Genomic DNA, 9,774 nt, shown 5'->3' with positions numbered 1-9,774 from the left:
CTGACACAGGCCAAGTGTAAGTGCTAACACAGGTCACTGACTGAGCTGTGCTCTGGCCACAGAATAAGGTACGACATTGGCCACTGCATGAGTTAGCTCCACAGATCATTTCTGATAGGGGATTTCAATGAAGAGAGAACATTGGCATTGGCTAAAGTCAGAAATTATACCTTGGGCTTTCTCTGGCCAGATATGCATCCCAAATCCTGTCCATATGCATAGTTGAAATCCTGGCCACAATCTCTACACTCATATTGTCCATGTATGAAATGCTCTAACACAGGTCACTGACTGAGCTGTGCTCTGGCCACAGAATAAGTAAGGTATGACATTGGCCACTGCATGAGTTAGCTCCACAGATCATTTCTGATAGGGGATTTCAGTGAAGAGAGAATACTGACCTTGGCTAAAGCCAGAAATTACAGCTTGGGCTTTCTCTGGCCAGATATGCATCCCAAATCCCGTTCATATGCATAGTTGAAATCCTGGCCACAATCTCTATTGTCCATGGATGAAATGCTAACATTGATCTGAGACAAAACTCCAGGGCATATCACAGGTAATGACCTAAAATGACAAAAGATTGAATATTAAGCTTAACACTAACTACAGACTGAGTCTAATGCTGGACCAAGAATAGACTTTAACTGTGAACACTAATTGTCACTTCAACTGATAAAATACTGATCATAAATCCTATTCAAATTCTTGTTTAGCCTTTTCCAAGGCAACAAGATCATCATGAACAGCAGCCTCTGGCAGAGCCATGACTGGTCTTTGTTGATTTCCAAGCCTAAAAATACAAGTGATTCCAACACTGACCAAAAAACTAAAGTCAAACCTTGAGCTGAGCCCTATCCCTGGTTGTAGTCCATCTAAGGCTGACCCACAGACAGCTCTGACATTAATTTTATAATGAAGCCTCTTCCTATATACAGACTAAATCTTCATATTGGCCAAAATTTGAACCCAAATCTTGTATATTGACTTCCCAATGAGGTATAATCTAGGCCATACTGGAATAACGACAGCTTCCAAGTGAGCTTTCATACCAATCAGAAACAGACTCTGATCTTTGACACAGATTGAACCATGGCTATACTTCTGGGGCCTAATGTTGATATCAGGCTGAGCCTTAAATTTGGTTACATGGTCCTCTAACAAGGGATCCACACCGACTTGTAAAGATAGCAACAGACTGACTAAGCCTTAACCTAAGCAAAGCCTGAAGCCAAAAACATTCCACATTATGAACCTGAACCATGACCATGGCTTCAACTTTACACTATCTCTTGACAAAACCTTAACCATGGCGTACCGATTGATTTATAAATCCTGCCAGACTAACATACCCAGGGCCGTTATTTCACAAATTCATCTTCTTAGACTCAAGTATTTCTTTTCCTGGATATATTTTCAGGCATACTTTCTACCCACAATAGATCAAGAGTCTCACCTTTCTATGTGTAACACACACACACACACACACACACACACACACACACACAATCTGATAAGCCTTGCAGAAATACTACTTGTCACAGCTATGTATTTTAATTATTAATCTTATTTATTGATATATCCCCCCCAATTAGAGTATAAGCTCCAAAGGAAAGGGCTGTTACTTGTTTTATTCCCCACTTCTCTAATCCCAACATCTTGAATTATGCCTGGAAAGTTGTAGGTACTCAAAAAAATATTTGTTAAATGGATGAATGAGTAGTTCCTTGTTACTCTTCTGTCCTCTTATTTGACCTCTCTGTATTATATTCTAGTAATTAAGCTTTATTTCCTCTTGGTTCATCTATGTGGTCATTTCTTCTCAGCTTCCTTTGAAAGCAAGGTAGCTTGACTTCCTCTACCTACTCCTTGAATATAGCTAGTTTCTAGGATTCCAAACTTAATCTTTGTCCTTCTAAAAATTACTATTCTAAACACTAAGTGAAATTTAATCCATATTTGCTTAGTTAATTGCCATCTATATACTGAAGTCTCTCAGATGTTTAGTTCCAACCCAGACTTCTCTCCTGTGCTTCAGACCTATACTTCCTTGCAGCCACTGGTTATATCTACCCAAATGTTCCACAGACTCCTCAAATTTTAAGTGTCCAAAACTTCATTTCTCCTATCCTTCACAAAACTTGTTACTCTTTCTGGGTTCCCTATCTAAATGAGTGGTATGACCACATACTCTGTTTTCCAAATCAGAACTTGAGAGTCCCGAGACACTCCATCCTTTCCCTTACTTTCCATATCCAAATTATCACCAAGTCCATCTGATCATACCATGTCCTTGCTTAAGATCCTGTGACAGTTCTCTACTAATTTCAGGTTGAATTTTGAACTCATTGGTATGGCCTTCTATTCCTGCCTGATCTAATTTTTTGTGGGGGGAGGTGAGGGGAGGTGTTCTCTGCACTTTCTCACATTCATATTCCTCAGTATAAAATACGGTTGACCTCCCTACCCCCAGATGCCTTACCAGTTCTTCAAATCTCACCATTCAAGCGTGGCTTCTTCCAGAAGTAGAATGAGTTCTTCCACTTCTATTGTCCTGTAGAGCCCTATGCAGACCTTTTTTAGAGCCTTTTCACATTGTATACTCCATCTCCTCTTGTAGATTGTGAGCTACTTAAGGGCAAGGGCTGGTTTCTAATTCTGTAGCAATAGTGCTTAGCTCAGAGCCTTGTACAAAGCAGTTTGCTGAGTAAATTATTCAATCCATTAAGTCCTCTTATTTTCTCACTTCTCTTTTAAAATTTTAGGCAATTACCTTAGCAAAATGCAATCCCTCTTTGTTTGCATTCATTACACTTGTGAGTCAAAAAGTTGTCCTGATCAGTAAAATTGTAGTAACCCAACTGTAATGATCCATTCAACTATAAGGATTCATCTCTAACAAAGAAAAAAAGTCAAAAATTAGGAGTGAAATCAACCTTAATAAACCATCATTTTCCTCAGCTTTTAAATGGCTTGAAAGTGCTAGATGTCTCCACTTACTTCTTTATCTACCCCTTTTAGCACAACTTTTACTAAAACAATAGTTTATTTTTTTAACATTTTATGTACTTATTTGACAGAGAGAGATTCATGCGAGAGCAGGAACACAAGCAGGAGGAGCGGGAGAGGGAGAAGCAGGCTTCCTGCTGAGCAGGGAGCCGGATGTGGGTCTCTATCCCAGGACACTGGGATCATGACCTGAGCCAAAGGCAGATGCTTAACAACTAAGCCACCCACGCGCCCCTAAAACAATAGTTTCTTAAAGAAATATACATTTATTTCTTATTATTCATGTTGTATTCTCCATCTGTTCTAAAATTGTTGCATTACACCAGTGATGTGGCAACTGTTCTTCGTGGCAACGATATGGCTTCCTTATGGGTTAAGTGGGCTTCTGTTGGGCTGGCTTAGATCACATTGCTCTGCCTCTTATGATACTACTTCAAAGGAAAAATGTGATACCCTACTAGAAACATAGTATACATTTTTCCCAGAACCTTTGAAGTGATTCTAATGCAGATGGTTCACACAGAACACACTATGATAGGTTTAAAGGACCAGTTATCCTAAATTTATCAGAGCATAAATAACATTTTTAAAAGTCATTCAACCAAACTCAATGAGAATTTTAAATCACGACAGAAAGTGCTTCCCCCCAAATGCTAATAGCTTAACCAATAGTAAAATAAATCTTGAACCTTCATCTACCCCCACAAGCACAACACCATACCCCAAGAAGCGAGAGTCTGTAGGGCACTACATTGCAAACTACAACACCCACAATACCCTCCCACATCTGAACTCAGTGTTGATCGGACTGGAGGTAGGAATTGTGGGTATACAGAAAGAAGTGCCTCAACTCCATCTCCCATAATCCTTTGTCGTCACTTGAGTCTCTCCGCCAATGCCGATACTGGATCCCCCCAGGAAGAACAGCCTCCAGCGGCCTAAAACTACATTTCCCATGAGGACAAGGGACTGGGCCTTCGGCTTCCCTGGTGACCAGTAACCAATAGGAGAGGCTGAAGGCTCCGCGTTGTGGTTGAGAATCTGGCCCTGGGCCTGAGCGTCCGGCCTAAGCCGGCTAGCACAAGGCGGGGAGTTGAGAAGACCTTTGCGTGCCGAGAAGGCGCCGCGAGGGCGCTGTACTCTCAGAAGCTGTCACGCCGGCCGGATTTTCCACGGCTGTATAAGGAGTAGCCCTTCGGTAGCCGGGGAGCTGGAGGTCAGAGAGGCAGAAAGCCCGAGTGGCTATGGCTGGGGACTGTGGGACCGAGGGGGGCTAGGGAGGAGGGTGCTTCCGGGCCGCTGTCTTCAGCGTTTAACTCCGCCCAACTCCGCCTCTGCCGGGGAGGGGGTGTCGGGACTGGGAGTCAGGGGTGGGTTTTTTAGTTTTTCCACGACAGTTTCCTTGAGCTTTGAGCTTCGGGAGAGCGCCCTCTCTTTTTCTTTTCCTACCTCGCCCGCTCTCTTTTTCTCCTCACAACGCCATCGTCTGTCCCCGCTCCCGTCCGGTGCCACCTCAGAAATCTGAAGTTAGGGTTCGCTACCGGGATCTTCCTTAGGCGACGTCTGGACTCTCCTTACTACTTGGAGGAGTTTCCTCTCTTCCCTCAGTTTACATTTCAGATTTGGGCACACACCATTCCCAATGCACACACTCCCCAATTTCCTCTGGGGGCGTGTGAATTCCTCGCCACACCTAGGGAGTCACTTTTTGCCAAATTTTCACTTTTTGCTTCCTTGCTGGTGAGATGAAGATCGTCGCCCTCTCTTTATTGGCACTTCCAGCCACCTGGCCCTTCCCTGACCAGATCTTTGGAGTGGAAAGTGTTTCTCGTCAGTTTCTAGAAGGGGTGGAGAGTAGTAGATACAAGAAATTTCGCTTTTGAGGAACATGCGGTTAAGGTTCAGTGCAGTGTTTTGGTGAGAGGCAAAGACAAGTTAGACCTCTTTTAAAAACCGGTCGCTTTGGGGTTTTCCAGTACGGACTCATACAGCACTAATATTGACAATGATTTAGGGGGCATACTGACTGCGGAATAAATTAGACGGCGAAACAGACCGTATCAATTATTTTATTATTACAAAAACATGCAAAAAATTTGTAATGCTGATGGGGTTGGGAGTTGACATTGTCCTCTGTCTTCCAGACCAGTCCTGGTGGACTTTGTGGAGGAGGTGAATTTTAAATTTCAGCTCCAAAGGAGTAAAGAGGATTTGAAATGGGCAAAGAGGAGGGAGAAAATGCTTTCTGGTACCGGAACTGGTATCTGAGAAGGGTGGATTAAAGAGAGAGCACTTTTGTGAAGGGCAGGCATGGGTATGCCTGACTGGAATAAAAGGTGTCATCAAGAAGAGATTGTGAAAGAAATAGTGTTGGAAAGCCTGGGGTCATAATAACAGGATACTTTAAAGCATCCACATAGTTTGGATATTATTCTATATCAAGTAAAACTAAAGACAAAAAATTAAGATTGGGTGATTTTTTGTGTGTGTGTGTGTTTTTTTTCATCCTAGGGGAACCTGATTTGAGATCATTTCTTGGAGAACACAAAGAAGCGTGGTGGTATGTTCCAGGTGTGAGTTTAATTTAAATCCAAGAAGAACTGTGCCTTATAGATGTTTTATTAGTGGCTATTCTTCACTACAGTCTACAGTTGTCATTTTAAAGCCTGGTGCTGTAAATTTATTGTCTTAAGAAATGTATTTGCTGTCCTTATATGTCATGTTATCTGAATTGTCATTTCACTGGGCAATAATAATCACTATTTATTGAGCCCATGTAATGTTCCAGGCACTATCATAAGCACTTCGTTGCATTATCTTAAGAGTTTTACGAAGTAGGTACTATTTTTCCCAGTTTTCTAGAAGAGAAAGCTAAAAGACAGAGAAGTGAAACAATTTACCCAAAGTCATACGGATTGTAAGGAGTTGATTTGGGGTCTGGGTGTATAGATCTCTGGCTTGAAAGCCCATGCTCTCTCTGCCATGGTTTACTAGTCTCACTGTTCACTTTTGTTCTTGACTTTCCATTTGTGGTAAGGAAAAATTATTGTGTTGATCACCCTGGCAGAAACCCAAATGATTCACTTTTAGTTTCTACGTCAGTATGTGTGTGCTGTAAAGTAACTGCCAAAACCGAATTAGCTTAACTGCTATTGCATCCGTAGCTAATTGTGTTTGCCAAAACTATAGTCAGTATGGCTATTTCTGAATCAGATAAATTCTCTTTAAAAAACATGTCTTACATGTAAGCTGTTTGGACCTGAACAGTACTTTAGGCTTTATTATAGCTTTTGTTTTAAGTGACCTCCTATGTCACTAGGTCTCCTCCGTGACCTTTGCTCACATGCAGTGCTCAGGATGCAAAAGAGTATGAGATGTGAGCTCTCCCTAGGTCTATCTGGGGAGGTATATGACCATAATTCTGAGATAATGTGTAGTATAACAGAGATAGGTACAAAGTGCTATTGGAAGGGTAAAGGAAGGAGTGTCTAACTGCCAGGGAGAAGTCTTCTGTAAAGAGGTGACCTGACAGGTCTTGAAGGATAATGAGTTTGCCAGGCAGAGAGCAGCAGAGGGGAGGCATTCCAGATTAGAAAGAACAGTCTGTGAAAGATATGTGGCTATAGAAGAGCAAAGCATGTCCATTCAATATTTAGGAATTCAGCATGGCTAGGGTATAGATTGTTTGGGGAAAGGAAGGTTTGTAATGGAAAGATAGGTTGGGGCTCATTTGTGAAGTACCCTGAATGCAGTGCTAAGAAATTTGGATGTGCTCAGGGTGCCTGGGTGGCTCAGTTGGTTAAGCATCCGAGTCTTAATCTCAGCTCAGGTCTTGATCTCAGGGTTGTGAGTTCAAGCCCTGCTTTGGGCTCCATGCTGGGCATGGAGCCTACTTAAAATAATAATAATAATAATAATAATAATACTTTTTTTAAAAAAAGAAAGAAATTTGGATGTGCTCCCATAGGCCATTGTTTTTTAAACTGTAGGATATCTGCCAGTGGTGGTTATGTTGTACTTCCACAAGCATTTTAAGTTTTAGTAATTATATATTCTGGTGTCTCATAAAAGGTAAAACTGAATTATATCATCAAACCTAAGGTTATGGAGGAAATGGCTTAGTAAAAATAGAAAGTGAACAAGTTTTATGTTGATTTAAAGACAAATATTAAGTAAATAATAGTACACGTGGTGTGTGAATATGATAGTACTCAAATAAAATTTGGGAATTAATGACTGTAGGCAATAAAAAACATTAAAATATTTTAGGAGAGGAGCACCATAATGAGATTTTTACTTTAGGATGCACTGGAGGGGGGCCTGACCAGTTAGGAAGCTAGAGATGCTGAGGACCCAAGGGAGCTGCGTATGAGAGGAGGGAACAGATATAAGAGACATTTAGAAGGTAAAATTAGTAGGACTTGGTAGAGGTGGTTATTATATTCTGTCAGTGTCATCAGAATTATTTTTGAAAGTCTCTATGTCACTTGTCTGTTATCCTTTATATTCTAAGATGTGCATGTTATTGCCCAAATCAGTCCATGGACACGATACACATGAAGGTAACAGTGGAGGCTGTTTTAACGAATGGGTTTGGATTACACACAGGCATCTTCACTGCCTTACTGAGTGCCCTTGACAGCAGTGGCACAAATATTCAAGGCACTGGTAAGGAATATGAGTATGATCTGTGACCCTTAGTCATCTGAGGAACTCCTCCTTCAAGACTCAGTTCAAATATCAACACCTCTTTTTTTTTAATTATTTAATTATTTTTAAAATTTCTTTCAATGTTCCAGAATTCATTGTTTATGCACCACACCCAGTGCTACATGCAAAACGTGCCCTCCATAATACCCACCACCAGGATCAACACCTCTGAAGCCTTTCCTGCAACTCTCCCTGCCCCCACACTACACGCAGACACATGCAAGCGTACACGAAACAATGTTAGGCTCCTGGCCTCCATGGAACCCTGCACTTAACCTCTGTCCTAGGCTGCACCACACTATAGTGTGTCAGTCTGTGGATGTGTCTGGCTCTCCCCTAGACTGTGAGCTCCTTGAGGGCAGAGGCCGGGTCTCTTTTATCTCCATACCCAGAGAATCCAGAACAGCTCTTAGCACTTGGTAGATAAGTAGAAAATGGTTATTGGATGAAAAAGATGGATAAACATATTCATATGAATGTAATTCAGAACTTTGGTACCATAGTGCCAAATGTTACAAGAAGATTAGCTGTTTGCTACATTAGCTGCTTTTGCTGAATAAAGCAGTAAATTAAAGTGACCTGAATGCATAACTTCACTAGAGGTTTCTTTCTTTCTTATTTTTTCATTTTCCTTCACTCTTCTGTGGTCCCCTTACCTTTTTCATTCTCATCAATTATCCACCCAGCCACCTGTTCCTTAGGCCTGCTCATTGCTTTGCTCTGCTTGACAGAGTTCACATTGTTCCTGTCCCAATAGTCTGCCAAGGATCCATTCCTCCTCCACCCACCAAATGCAGTTGACTCCAATCTTGAAATCACTCTCAAATGGGTCTCCCACTGGTAGATGCTACTACTGGGACTGTAATTTGATACAACCCTTCTGGAGAGAAATTATCAGTATGTATCAAAAATCTTAAAATTGGACATAGCTTTCTGTCTGCCACTTCAATTTCTAGGGCTCTATGCTGAGGAAGTAAATGTGATATTTCCAAAATTTTAGCTCTCAGGGTAAATATCCCAGGAAAAAAAGGAGAAAAACATAGCATTTTAAATGTCCCCAATTTGATGTTGCTAAAAAATATTTAATGATGTTGAAAATTGTTTATGATATATTAAGAGAAAATTCAGGTTATGAAGCTGACAAATTCCAGTTTAAACACACACACATGCATGTGGCCACACACACACACACACACACACACCCCTATGCATGCATACATTGGAAATTATTATCCTGTAATGTTAAACACACAAAAATGCAATAGTGGTTTGCTATAAATGGTATCATGAGTTCTGTTTTTAACCTTTTATGTAATTTTACTTTCTAATAATCTATAATAGTATATTTGTTACTTTTTTAAAGTTATTAAAAATGTTTTCCCATGCCTACCCCTATTATCATTGCCTTAGTTTGGGGCACACTGCCCCCCCCCCACACACATACCCTGCAACACACACACACACACACACACACACACACACACACACACAACTTCTAGCCTGGATTACTACTGTCTCCAACCTGCTTCCCTTCCGATCCATTTTCCACCAGTGCTGACAGAATGATTTTTCTAAATCGCAAATCTGAAGCTATCCAGTTCTGTATAAAATAGTTCAGAGACTGCCCATTGTCCTCAAGATAGAATCCAAACTTCTTAGATTGGCTTATAAAACTTCTGAAAATCAGCTCTCTGCTTTTCTCCCCAGTGTCACTTTTTCCTCCTGTGATTTACTTTTTCTTGGTGTCTTAGGCCAGTGCCTGACATATAATAGGTGTTTAGTTAATGCTAGCCAAATGTTGATGTGGACTATATGGGTTAACTCTTGTGCACCAGGATTTCATTCCATCCTCAGTAAAAATATTAAATACATGCAATAGTTATCTCTATTTTACAGATGAGGAGAATTAATTTAAATACATAGAAGTGGGAAGAAAAATCATCATCATAAAGAACATTTTTTAAAGGAAAAAAATTGAAACTTCTTTCTATAACACAGTTCTCTTCATTTTCCTGCAGCCTCGGCCAATCTTAGTCAGTATACACACAGACTTTG

General features: G+C 40.8%; 1 protein-coding gene across 2 annotated transcripts in view; it reads left to right on the top strand.

Moving 5' to 3' along the window:
- Positions 1 to 4,072: 4,072 nt before the first annotated feature.
- Positions 4,073 to 9,774, top strand: part of ENOX2 (ecto-NOX disulfide-thiol exchanger 2) — a 258,742-nt gene continuing 253,040 nt past the window's right edge. For both annotated transcript variants that reach the window (XM_080794862.1, XM_080794861.1), the window contains exons 1-2: positions 4,073 to 4,225; positions 5,521 to 5,580. The gene's annotated coding sequence lies outside the window, so the exon portion shown is untranslated. The remainder of the gene's footprint in view (positions 4,226 to 5,520; positions 5,581 to 9,774) is intronic.

This window comes from Martes martes (assembly GCF_963455335.1).
Source record: "Martes martes genome assembly, chromosome: X".
Lineage (NCBI taxonomy): Eukaryota > Metazoa > Chordata > Mammalia > Carnivora > Mustelidae > Martes > Martes martes.
The sequence above is the reverse complement of the archived record's forward strand: the minus strand, read 5'-3'. Positions and strand labels throughout refer to the sequence as shown.